This window comes from Rana temporaria, chromosome 5, assembly GCF_905171775.1.
Source record: "Rana temporaria chromosome 5, aRanTem1.1, whole genome shotgun sequence".
NCBI lineage: Eukaryota > Metazoa > Chordata > Amphibia > Anura > Ranidae > Rana > Rana temporaria.
The window spans coordinates 316138732-316152858 of record NC_053493.1 but is presented as its reverse complement, the minus strand read 5'-3'; the positions used below and the strand labels follow the sequence as shown (position 1 = coordinate 316152858).

General features: G+C 42.6%; 1 long non-coding RNA gene across 1 annotated transcript; it reads left to right on the top strand.

Moving 5' to 3' along the window:
- The first annotated feature begins 301 nt into the window (after nucleotides 1-301).
- LOC120940978 lies at nucleotides 302-6268 on the top strand. Its single transcript, XR_005749499.1, has 3 exons — nucleotides 302-559; nucleotides 2694-3092; nucleotides 3232-6268. It is a non-coding gene; the product is annotated as an uncharacterized LOC120940978 (long non-coding RNA).
- The last annotated feature ends 7859 nt before the right edge of the window (nucleotides 6269-14127 follow it).

Here is a 14127-nt window from a genome sequence, read left to right as displayed (position 1 = left end):
TTTGAAGCACTGGTAGACTACACAAACTCTTGCAGGTGTAGCTTTTCAACACCCAGTTGTCATGACCCCTTAAATGTCTATATTGCAGTCATTTCCAGGATGGCTTGGATTGAAGAATGTCCATGTCCCACCAGGCTTCCCTTTGGAGAACATAATAATCAAAGTGTGAACCGCAAAAGCAGCACAAGTGGCAGCACCTTACCTGAATAGCACAATACATTTCATTATATATTTAGTCACTGCGCTTACAATTACTATTATCAGCTTATGATGTGTATGTGTTAGCACTGAGTCACTGCCCCCTCCCTGTCTCAGGTACTCATCTTCAAGCAGGCTGCCACGCGCCTAATGCACCTGATTGTCTCATCGGCACATTCCAAGCAACAAAGGAGACGAGCTGAGGCAAATCCTGGGACACTGATACACTTGTTCTATCCCCACAGGTGTAAGAACCTTCTGTTTTGTAAGCTTCTGGGTGTAGACATCCAGTAACTCCGTACATTCTTTCCTAAGTTTGCACTGTCTTCTGTTTTTAATGACACACTACACTTCAGTTCAGGTAAGAACTTATAAAGACAGAAATTGGGTGATTTACTTTGGAAATCACCAGGTTAAACCGTTACAGACATTTTATTGGACCTTGGAAAATGTTGAATTCCCTTATTATATTATTCACAGAATCCATTGCTTTATGCAGTTGCTGGCACAGGTAAAGTTGCTACCTTTGTTAAATCACGAGTTGTCGTGAATGGCGATACAATAAGTAAATCACTTTAACATTGACATCAAATGCTGCTGGTTAGCAAGTCACTTTTTCTATCTGTCTTATGCATCATTGCTAAGGTTATTTTCCAATAATGCTCATCTTTTTTAGTAATATATTTATCTTTTGAAAAATGAGTTGTGTATGGTTATTTATTCTGACACTTTTAAATATGCACTGGAAGCAAATGGCTAAATAAACAATTGAAATAATATAGAAACCAATCTGACTTAAACTTTGCTCTGGTCAGACTAGTACAAGGCAGATTCCGAACAGTTGGTAAGGGTTACTGTACCTAAGAATTAATACTAAGTACCAGATTCACGTACAGCGGGCGCAGCGTAACGTAACCGGTTTACAATACACCGCCGCAATGTTTTCCGAGTTAGTGCCCGATCCACAAAGCACTTACCTGGAAATTTGCGGCGGTGTATCGTAAACAGGAACGGCGCAAGGCGGCCCAATTCAAATGGGGCGGGTACCATTTAAATTAGGCGCGCTCCCACGCTGGACGTACTGCGCATGCTCCCGTCGCAAATTTCCCGACGTGCTTTGCGCGAAATTACGACGCGCCGATGTTTTGTGAATCGCGACGTGAAATAAGATTTACGCCGGGAAAAATAAAAGATTTAAAAAAAATTCAAAAGCGATGCGGGAAAGACAGGCATACTTTAACATGGTGGAGTACTTTTACACCATGTTAAAGGTGCCCTATCTTTGTGACGGAAATCTAACACTCGCGACGATGTAACGACGTGGATCGCCGTAACTCCTAATTTGCATACCCGACGCTGGTTTACAACGCGAACTCCCCCCAGCGGCGGCCGCGGTACTGCATCCTAAGATCCGACAGTGTAAGTCCATTACACCTGTCGGATCTTCTGCCTATCTATGCGTAACTGATTCTATGAATCAGTCGCATAGTTAGAAACAGAGATACGATGGCGTATCAGGAGATACGTCGTCGTATCTCTTTTGTGAATCTGGCCCTCTGTACTTATTAGGGCATGTGTCTTAATCCCCATACACACTATCAGTTTTCCTGCAGGTTTTTGTCTTCAGGTTTACCAAAACCACCTAATATGAGGTCAAACTCAACAAGAGTTTCAATTTGTATGCAATCAGGCAGGCCCTTGCACTACATGGTTTTGGTAAATCGGAAAAGAAAAACCTGCAGGAAAACTGATAGTGTGTATGGGGCTTTAAAGTGATTTTAAAGGGGGTTTATTTGGAAAAAAAAAACGTTATATTTCCCTGTTCTGTGCATCTGCTCCTTCCTCCTCCAAGTGCCTTCTCAGCAAGCCAGATGCTAAGGGGGCACGGGTGCGCACCACACAGGGGAGTCCTTCAATGCATGTGATAGAGCATTGTGCTGCATAAGTAACATGGTCTTCTTGAAAGATGCAGACTTTTTCCTGTACCAATGCTTGAAGAAAATGCCTTCTAAAAATTGGCAGTAGGTATGGAAGTTTATTTTGAGTCCATCTTCAATCCGAAAAGGTCCAACTAGCTCATCTTTAATAATACCAGCCCAGCTCACACCAGTACCTCACGTCTACCTTGCTGGCATGTCAGTTGAAGTGGAGCTCTGAGCCTGTTACTGATTCAGCCAAAGGCCTATCCATATGGTCCATCAAGAGTCACTCGTCTCACCTCGTCAGTCTGTAAAACCTTTGAAAATCTGTCTTTAGATATTTCTTGGCCCAGTCTTGACGTTTCAACTTATGTGTCTTGTTCAGTGGTGGTTGGATTCCAGCATTCCCTACCTTGGCTGTGTCTCTGAGCACTGAATGCCATGTACTTCTGGGCACTCTAGGTAGGTTGCAGTTTTGGAATATGACAGCACTGGAGAATAATGGGTTCCTGGTAGCTTCACATTTGACTCTTCTCAAAATTTTGGACGGTAATTTGCATTCTCTTTTCTCAACAGATTTCTTGCGACCCTGTTGACTATTTGCAACAAAACGTTTGATGGTTCTGTGATCACGCCCCAAAATCTTAGCAATTTCAAGAGTGCTGCATCCCTCAGAAAGTCAGTTAAATCTCTTTTTTGGTCCATTTTGCCTAAGGAAAAGAAGCTGCCCAATAATTATACGCAGGCGTGGAGCGGAGTGACGTCACAGACGTGATGCTACGCTTTTTGGAGCATGCGCAGTGGTGAAATGGAGACACTGCCCCCCCCGTTTGTCAATCTCAAAGTGGAGCACATCACTTCTGGAAACTCTCCATCTCCCATCTTGCTCCAAATCCTCTGTGCTGCTCTGGTAGTCTGTTCTTCTTTTTCTTTTTGAGCTTGGATCTCTCTTGGTTGAAATATACAACACATGGGGTCAGTATATATAGCTTTGTTTATTCATTGCTTTGTAATGGTCTATGTTTATAACTGTAGATGTTTTCAATATGATATGTGTATGTATTTTACGGCATGTTCGATGTTGTTTGTAATTATGCCTATATTACCATTGTAGATTAATTACACACATCTGGAATTATTCAACCCATTGTCCCTGAAGAAGCCTTCCACTCTACCAGTTGAAATGCATTGGATTTCCTCTGTCCCTCTGACAGTGGAATTGGGTTTTTCCATTCAGTCCCATATTGTCCTATTTCACCATATGTTTGCTTTTATCATTTACAATGTATTGTTCAACTTTAACATTTATGTAATACATTTTCTATTTTTATAAGAATCACTTTTGTTGATGGGGGAATGGAGCAATTTTCTTTCCTTCAGCCCATGGTTGAAGAAAAGAAGATTACATAATGTATGGCCTGCCTTAGACACAATGCTTTCACTTTTTTGACAGCTCTGCATAATATGCTTCTGTTCTATAAACCAATAAAATTAATAATAATGACGGCCAGAGTTCTAATACATTTTTAAAAGATGTCTTTGCCCAATTCTGAAGGTGAAATTAGCATTGTAAGCATAACATTTCTTCCTCTGAAAGAAATATACTATACAATTTCTTAAATGTTCATGAGCAATACTCAAAGGAATAAAACTATCACAATCCTAAGCCATTATTAAACACTCAATTCATTAGAGAACATGGAAAGTTTATACAAAATATAAGTGACATGTCAGAGAACCAGTTGTATTATTCTACCGTTAGCTATGACAGAATAATAGTAGTATTGGCACAAATGTCACTGTGATGGTTTTACCACTGATAGTATAGTATTTATAATTGCGATTATATAAAGTTTGTCTGAAGTTTAGGGTTACAATTACAAGTTAGATTAGGGGTTAGCTTGAGGAATATATTAGTATTAAAGTCCATGACCTCTGATTCCTCTTGTACCAAATTGTAAAGTAACTGTAATGTCTGCCTTCATTTTGTTAAGCGCTGCGCAAACTGTTGGCGCTATATAAATCCTGTATTATTATTATGTTTATGCAAAAACCCTCAGTTCCCTGGACCCCGACTCCTATTCATTCACAGTTTTTTTTAAAACAACACTAACCCACTTGTTACTCTTTCTGTACTGCAGTCATGGGACCCACCACAGAGCCCCTTCCCTTATTGCAGACAAGTGATTCACTGCTGAAGTTTTGGTACAGTGAGTATTCTTGTTGCTCCCACTTTAATCATAACGCAGTCATGTAAAATCTTAAGGAGAACCTTTTTGAGGGACCCTGTAAGAAACCTTCTGATCTTCAGAACAGTTTAGGCACCCAGACAATAGAAAGCATCCTCGTCATCAGGGAATGACATGGCCACTCAAAGTAGGACCCCTCACCAAAAAAAGAAGACTCAGCCTGGTAAGCATGTAGGCAAGTTGCCTACTGTGAGCTAGTTAGTCAGTTTTGGTTGTCCTAGCCAGGAGAAAGGGGTTAATGTTTGTCCACCTCCCTGGGCTACGTTTGCAGGCTTTCTGGGGTCCATGCTCCTATCCTGTGTGTTTTAAATGGGTCCAGATCCCTGGAGGTGCTAGAGTTACAGAGGAAAAGGGGGAAGAAGACAATAGAAAGCATCCTCTTCATCAGTGAATGACATGGCCACTCAAAGTAGGACCCCCACACCAAAAAAAGAAGAAGACTCAGCTGGGTAAGCGTGTAGGCAAGTTGCCTACTGTGAGCTAGTTAGTCAGTTTTGGTTACAAATAAAAAAATAAAAGGAAATCCTGCAAGCCACCATCTCCTAGATCAGGGGTGCCCAACCTTTTGAAGAACGAGGGCCACTTAAAGTGGAGCTCCACCCTCTTTGACTACCTGGCTTCATCCCCTGTAGTTCTGTCTCCTTAAATAGATTTGGCATATTAAAAAAATTTTGGTAAAAAACTCACTGTTAAATTAATAATCTATTTGTTGTTCCGGCCGCAGCGACTCCAGCGGCCTCAGCATGTCATCTACTGACCGCTATGCCTCCTGGGAGATGTATGTCCTCAATCCCAGGAGGCCGTGGGCCGTAGCATTGCGGAGATGCCCGGCGCCATTTTAAATAAGGGAAAACTGGCATGCTTTGCCAGTGTTTACCTAGCGTCCAAAGGAGTAACATCCCCGGGGGAGGATAAACTATTTGAGAGCGGTAAGTGTCATGGATAATCCCGGGGGTCAAAAGCAGCAGTGTGATGGGCGCAGTGACAGCGGCAGTGTGATGGGCGCAGTGACAGCGGCAGTGTGATGGGCGCAGTGACAGCGGCAGTGTGATGGGCGCAGTGACAGCGGCAGTGTGATGGGCGCAGTGACAGCGGCAGTGTGATGGGCGCAGTGACAGCGGCAGTGTGATGGGCGCAGTGACAGCGGCAGTGTGATGGGCGCAGTGACAGCGGCAGCGTGATGATGGCAATGTGCGGTGGGACATGTGCTGTGATGGGGGACAATGTGTGGTGGGACATGTGCAGTGGGACATGTAATTTGAATATGTTACCTTCATACCTGTTATTATATTCTTATCTTGCAATAAAATAAGATTTAACTAAAAAAGTTTAACTCGGCAAGTCACGGAAGAGGAGGTAGTTGCTATGTAACCGAGTTAAGGGACACACTACAAGCAACCAGTCATTTGGCGCAGTACCTGATTAGGTGGCAGGCCCTCCAATAGCAAAAGGCGGTGATAAGGACTGGTGTAGTGGGCGCAGGCTCAGCGCGTTTCCCCTAATGCAAACATACAATTTACAGTGTGCAGTAACATAGGACAAGTCGCTTTTCAGAGGAACTCTGCATTTTATTGCTGTACACAGTGAAAGCTCATCTCTAGATTCGGGAACTGTCGTTCTATTATTCCCATAACCACAGTCTCTGTCTGGTCCCGAGCAATGATGAGCATACTCCACACAAGTGTAACCCCATGTGTACAGGCGTGTATGACCCCGCCCACAAGTGACTGTGGATTCAGGGAAGAATTTGTGGCTTTTTTGTTTTATGTAACAATCAATTAGAAAGGATGGGGATTGAGCTAAAGGGCAGTGGGATGGGGGATTTGTTAAGATATTAGATTTAATGAATAGGAAAGGTAATTGTTTTGGGCATAGATAAAACAGTATTATTAAAAACTCATAGGCCCAGATTCTCGTAGGGCGGCATAAATGTAGGCGGGCGTAGCGTATCGTAGTTACGCTACGCCGCCGCAACTTAGAGAGGCAAGTGCTGTATTCACAAAGCACTTGCGTCTAAAGTTACGGCGGCGTAGCGTAAATGTGCCGGTGTAAGCGCGCCTAAATCAAATGAGGAAAAGGGGGCATGTTTTACGTAAACTAATCATGACCCCACGTAAATGACGCTTTTTTCGAACGGCGCATGCGCGCGCATGCTCAGTATCACGTTGAATTTTCAAATTAAATTACGCCCGCTCAATGCCTTGTCGACGTGAACGTAACTTACGTCCAGCCCCATTCATGGACGACTTACGCAAACGACGTAAAACACGACGCTGTTCGTACGTTTCCGACGTCCATACCTAACATGACTTACCCCTGCTTTATGAGGGGTAACTTTACGCCGGCGTATGTCTTACGTAAACGACGTATCTTGCTACGCCAGGAGCACGTACGTTCGTGAATCGGCGTATCTAGCTCATTAGCATATTCAATGCAGAAATCTACGGAAGCGCCACCTAGCGGCCACCGTAAATATGCAACTAAGATACGACGGCGTAAGAGACTTACGCCGCTCATATCTTAGCCGAATTTCTGCGTAACTGATTCTAAGAATCAGCCACATAGATACGACGGCTCTCATTCGGACTTACGACGGCGTACATGGCGCTACGCCGTCGTAAGTGCTTTAAGAATCTGGGCCATAAAGTCCAAAATAGTGCTGTAAGAGTGCTCAAATCAAACGCTCGTTTGAAAGTCCTCTATATGTGTTGCATACAGGAAATGATAGTGATGCAGACGTGGATGGACGTGATTTAATTTACGATCAGTGCACAGTGCTCCTTTCACCCAAAGTTGTTCATTGCATGGAAGGATCCAATGAGCATAAATCAATAATGACCATCTACTTTACATATTGCACTCTCCACCAATCAGTAGGCATTTGTGTATCTAGAGGAAAATATGACGATCTTCAGTTATCTGCATCATAACTGAAGATCTTCATATTTTTCTCTAGATACAGAATTTGATAGGAATTTACCTAAACACAACAAAAGGCTTAATTTCTTATATAATCCTAGCCTTGTCTAGAATAACCATTGCACGATGTTGGAATTAATCTGGAATAACATTTGAGTATGTTATACAAAAGTTAAACTGGGTCATGATCAACGATACTCTTTTTGAAAATACATGGCTACCTCGGTTAAGTTATTCATCCTTGAATTCTAGCGATTCATGAAATATGGCACCTTACTTGTCCTTTTATTGTCCACATTCTTCTTCCATTTCCCTTGTTTTTATTTTATTTTTTATTAACTAAATATTTATTTTAATTTTGAAAGTTTAATTCTATTGTAAAGAATGACATACAAATACAATCTGAACATTGGTACAAGAGAGGTATTTGGTCTTACAGGATAAGAAACAGAGGGATTCCAAGATGAAGTCCAGGGGAGTTATCAATTACCCGAAGAACTGAGACAAGGAGCATTTCAAGGACATCGGCAAACAATTGAAAAATTCTAGAACTGTCAACTTTGCCTGAAGCATTATCCAGAGTTGTAATCCAGGGAATGTTGGGCGACAGGAAGCCAAAGATTACAACTAGGTCTGGCAAGGGTAGGGCCCCTTTAGCACCCGGCACCCCCAATGGGATCTAGCTGTGCCAGGTGTAGGTCTCCGTGCCGGTCCTACCCCCTGCCCTTCTAAACATGTCGGCTTCCTATGGACAGGATATTACAATAGTACAACGGTGAAACAAAAACTCCAAACATTCATATACACTTCTGTTACCCAATGTATTCGGGGAACTATATATTTATTTTAATACTTTAATATTTATTATACTACAAGTATGCTACTTTATATACAAATTATTTTAATATCTTTTTTAGACAATGATTTTAGTTTAATTGCTTGATTTTGTTAACAGATCTGGTATATCCCCATTTTCTTTTTTATTAGGGATACAGAGATGGTGCAGAACCAGTGGAGAGAGGCCTGTGGAGAAGGGCAGTTTAAAGAGGTCTTTGCAGCCAGGCTAGGTGGCAGGGCCTGAAGAGAGCTATCTGGGAGAGGTAGCTGAATAGAGGACAGCTAGTGCCAGAAATTTTGTACAAAACAGGGGCCCGAGATCCCTGCCCACAAAAGGCAACCCTTTGAGGCCAGGCCCAATCATGTTACTCTGTAGGAGTGATAGTCTGTAGCAGGGGAAGTGTTGGTGGAGGAGCAGTCTGCAGCAAGCAAAGTGCTGGAGGAGGAACGGTGAGCAACAAGTGTTTGTGCTGGAGTAGAGAGTGAGATGTATATACTAGAGAGTATATAGGAGTCCTAAGCATGTTTGTACTAAATCTTTATGGGCATCCCATATATCCCAAATCCCTATCCAAGTTCAATTCCCTCCAATAAACAAAACAAAGTGATGGACTGGTTTCATGTATCTGAGTAACTGGGATGGATGTCTGGCTGGGCAGGGTGACGGGTGGACCTCTACACACAGCAACCCCTATGGGGGTATGGCTACATATTCAAGAATTTATTTTTCACAAACAGTAAAAAGCTAAAGTTAAAATGCCTTAGAACTATATACCAATATGAAATAATCCTTTTTATATAAATGTATTATAACATGCCACAATCAGCCTCTGTGCCTGCACAGGCTAACAAGCATATCCCATTCCATTAAGTATGCAAGTCAGGACAGCAGAGTAAAACTTAGGTCCTGCATCTTTAGAAGAGATTAAAATAACCAGGATGCCAAGATTAAAAAAAACTAGGAGTGTAGAGAGGGTAGGGCTACTATTTTTAAGGCCAGGTGAAGAAATTTCCACCAACAGGTTATAACACATACATCCGCTCTGCAGTTACTTTACTCAATAAAAAACACAACACGCCTCTTTCATTCTCCAGAATTTTGAGCAAAAGGTAACAATGACAGTTCAGATAATGTAAATGTAATTTTATATATATATATATATATATATATATATATATATATATCCACACAAATTGTGTTGTTTCAACAAGCGATATAACTGAGGCTTTAATTGTGACCATCTATCAGTGCATGAGTTAGTGATGATAAACCCAATCCACATGAGTCAGGGGTCAGCGTGTGCAGAGATTTTTGGATACTTTACATGTAGTGGGTACTTAAGTGATTGTAAAGCTTTTTTTTTCTAAATAAAATAATAAACGTTATACCTTCTGTACCTGCACTGTACAATGGTATTGCACAGAGCAACCCAGACTCTACTCTTCTTGGGTCCACTGCATGCGCTCTGGGCTCCTCCACTTCTCTGTGTGCCACTATAGGACGCTGCCTCCTATGGGGGTGCACCTGCAATCTCCCTCCATAGCTGGGCTGTGTGCAACTATTGACACACACAGTGTGGCTCAGCCCTGCCCCCCACTCTCTACACACAAAGGATTTTGACAGCGGCCAAAGTGAGGAGAGAGTCACTGCAGATGGTCACAGCAATGGATAAAGATCAGGCTCAGTTAAGTATACAGGGGGTGAGGGGCGATACAAATGCAGAGACCTTTTTTTACCCTATTACAGGAAATGTATTAGGGCAAAAAATGTCCATCCATTAGAACCACTTTATGGATTATCAGTCATCTGTGCAGCTGCAATTTCTGCGATTTTGTTTTCACATGAGTGTTTGGTGTAACATTGGAAAGACTCCCCATTGTCTATAGCGTCCCATCCAAGCTGCTGCTAGAGGGACTTTGTGTCAGTTTCCATCTACGAGATCCAAATGCTGTCAGTGTAACGTTTGTCTACTAATGCCGCGTACACACGATCAGAAATTCCGACAAGAAAAGTCCGATGTGAGCTTTTGGTCGGAAATTCCGACCGTGTGTATGCTCCATCAGACTTTTGCTGTCGGAATTTTTGGCAACAAAAGATCCGCAATTCCGATACGCAAAAAAACATGCATGCTCAGAATCAAGCAGAAGAGCCGAACTGCCTATTAAACTGCCTATTAAACTTCATTGATCTTGGCTCGTCGTACGTCTTGTATGTCACCGCATTCTTGACGCTCAGAATTTCCGACAAGATTTGTCTGACCGTGTGTATGCAACACAAGTTTGAGGCGACGTTCCGTCAGAAAAAATCCATGGTTTTCTTGTCGGAATTTTTGATCGTGTGTACACGGCTTAAGGATCTATATAAGTATGACCCAAATTTACATCTCAGCCTCTCAAGCATGTCCCAGATTTTTATTTGACCTTGTTTTTTTTTAATTGTCTGTGACATCACCAGGCTTGCAAAATCACCAGATATGGGTGCTCATTTTCTATTGTTATAGATGTAGCGGTACCCCTGTAAGGGCTGCTGAGAATTGTGGTCTGTCTGTCACCCTGCCCAGCCCTGCATTCACTCTCAGGCTCCCCGAGACATAAAGCAGTCAGTGAACTTTTTTTTTTTTTTTGGGTTAATTGAGGGGTATAACTTGGATGGGGATGGGAGCTATGGGATGCCCAGCATTGATCAGTATAAACAGTGCATCACTTGCTGCAGACTGTTACTCCTAATCACCTCCAGCACATCACTCGATTCCCCAGGAACAGCTAGCACTATTTGTTGTTAAGGCCTGACACTGACACAGCCAGGTCTCAGAAAATGCCCTTTGCATGTTGGGACCGTAGGCTCCAATGGCGTGGCAGAAAAAGTCCTTGTGCTAGCTTCCCTAAATATTGCTACTGATCCCTGTTAGCCCTATTCAAGCCCTGCCAGCCCTCCTGGCTACAGCTGGCTCTCTCCACTGCTCCTTTCACCATAGTCCACACTTCTGGTTCTGCACCCATCTCAGACTGCAAGCTCCCAGTCCTCTCAGGCATGCCTCCCCAGTCCTCCTGACTGTGCCTCACTCACCAGCCCTCCTGGCGCTGTCCTCTCCTTGCTCTCTCTTGTGCCTCTGGTCCAGGACCTCTTCACGTGTTCCTGAAAGTGGTCCTGACTGCACCCAAGCCCAGGCCCAAGGTCACCCCCCCCCAGACTGGGGAGCTCCCTCAAAGGCCCCGACACACTCTCACTCCAGCTCTTCCACCCGACAGCACCTCCCAAGCTGGGCTGACCCTGAGCATTTAAGGAGACCTGCCCCCTGCCAATCCAGATTTAGGATTGGTCAGGGCTCCCTAAACACCCCAGGTAGCTCCACCTCCCATCCCATCCTGTATTTCCAGAAAGCACTAGAAGCCTTTGGAAAGAAATGGGAGGTCCTGATGACACCACCTGTGAGTCACCCAGTCCTACATTGAACCACTCCCAGCACAAAATGAAAACGAACAGGCCTAGCAACCAGCAAGGCCTGCTTAAATGTACCTATTCTATCTAGCTCACTACTAGAGGGTGCTACATAGACATGCCCCAAAAATGACTAATCTCCTAATTTCCATTTCCCTACACACAATCTGGTATATTCAATACGGTCCTAATGACAGTTCTCTGGTGGTAGTTTCCTTAGTTACTAATTACTAATTCAGGCAAGCATTTCCACCAATGTCATTAATATCACCAACAAAGTAATGTATAGTATTATCTAAGACTGGAGGGCAAGCGGATGATTGATAGCTCTACCCCCTCCATTCATACATGGTGTTGCATTCATAGAAGCTGTAGTACAGAGCTGCTGGATGGAAAGGGCAGGCATAGACCACTCGTTTTATTAACCCCCTACCAAACTGAAAGATTACAGAGGTGAGGGAAGAAAAGAAAGAGAAACAGTTAGCACAAGGGACACAGTCCACAGACTAAGTTATTAAAGTGGTGTTCCGCCCAAAAAATAAAGAAATTAAAGCCAGCAGCTACACATACTGCAGTTGCTGGCTTTTAATAAATAGGACACTTACCTGTCCTGGAGTCTATCGTTATCGGCACCCACAGCTGTTTTCATCAGCTGTCAAGTGCTGCCGTCGCCATTGCGGGTAAGGGAACCCGGCAGTGTAGCTTTTTGTATTCATGCCAGGAACCTTACTGGGCATGCGTGAGGCCCGCTCCTCTCTCCTACTGACCCGAAGGCCAGGGCAGGAGGAGGGAGCCCCAGCCGTGATGTCAATATCCACGACTGAGACTCCCGGAAGTGCGAAAGGATATCCTAAGCACCCCCCCCACCCGAAAGGTGACAATTGTGGCACCGGAGGGGGGGAGGAATCGGGTGAGTGGAAGTTCCACTTTAGGGTGGAACTCCGCTTTTAATGTGATAAAAACCATTATGACTACAAGCACTAACATTATGTGAACCAAGGGACTCTCATGCACCTTATGTGCACAAGTCCTACTCCCAAAAGGCTAATCAATGTAAAATAAACTAAAATAAACTTAAAAACTATAATATTCCTTTACACACTTACCATAATTGTATTCTCTATTCTCTTTACACATGCAATGATGTGTGTGTATATACTATACAGTATATATATATATTTTTTTTTTGTTTCAGCCTTATAGTTGTATTTGGTCCATTATTTATTTTTTTCTACTTGCACCATTAAATAAGACCACTAAGGTGGACAATTGACTGTGTCAGAGCTTGTAAAATATATGATAAATGACGCATGTATTGATGGGTCTGCTACCATTTAAAATAGGAAAATTACTAACCATATGACTATGTTGTCCATAAATTCATACATCATTCTAATGTACATGTCAGCATAGAATGAACTGCTTAGACCCAAAAATTGTGTCTGTCTGAAATCTTTTTCATCAACAGACAATAATGTCTTCTTTATACAAGCCTTTAATGCACAGCATGACGGTAATATATTTCTAGCTCTTTAATTGCCTATACATAAGTAGTTTAGCCTAATCAATCTTGTAAAATATCCAGAACGCCTGTATATGTCTCTCCATTCTATTCTCTGGCTATTTAGCCATAGGCAAACCATGGGGGGACATACTTGCTGAATAGGACACTTTAGTATGGACTGCATGTAATCATTTATAAGACAAAGGCCATTGTCAATGTGCCTTGAGGTACAACTTGTCAATAAGTCAGCAGCTCAGCAGTGTAATTTGGTGCCTACAAAAAGTTACAGTTACTAATATATTACAACTTCATGACCCACATATAAACATACCCACATTTTACAATACCACACCATCTATTTATGTGTTTAACTAATAATGACTTCATATAAATCAGCAGGCTATCAGTAGAACTATATTTAGGTATAGGGAATGAGGTTTTGGATAACTGCTGCTATGGGTTTGAGGCACATTCTGTGGATTCACAATGAATTTCTTTGGTGCATATTTGCCCAGGATATTTTTTTTCATTGCATTTGAATTATAGGCTTAGAATAGCCAAAAATGGGGGGTTTGAATAAGCCAGCCCACTATTATGAACAAGGGAGCAGGGAATAATCATAGTGTCATGGATGGTACTGAGGCTGCTGTATAGAAAAGATAGTGAAAGCTGACAAAATGCAGAGATTATGATAATTTAGAACTCTGATTGCTAGCTCTTTGGCAATAAACCCCTTTGCTGTTTATTTTCTTATTATTGGGGAATTTGTTATTTTTCATTTTATTGTGTGGTTGATTTGACATCAGTAGTTACTATTAACCACTATTCAATAGGGATGAGCTTCATATTCGAGTGGAATTCATGTTCGACTCGAACATCGTATGTTCGATCGTTCGTCGAATTACGAGCGTTTTGGGCCGTTTTCACCAAATTAGAGTTGCGCAGTGCATTGCTGGCTGATGATTGGCCAAGCATGCACTTTGACCCGCATGCTTGGCCAATCACAGCTTGCAAAAAACGGAGAGCCATAATTGGCCAAAGCCAGGGTGGCTTTGGCCAATT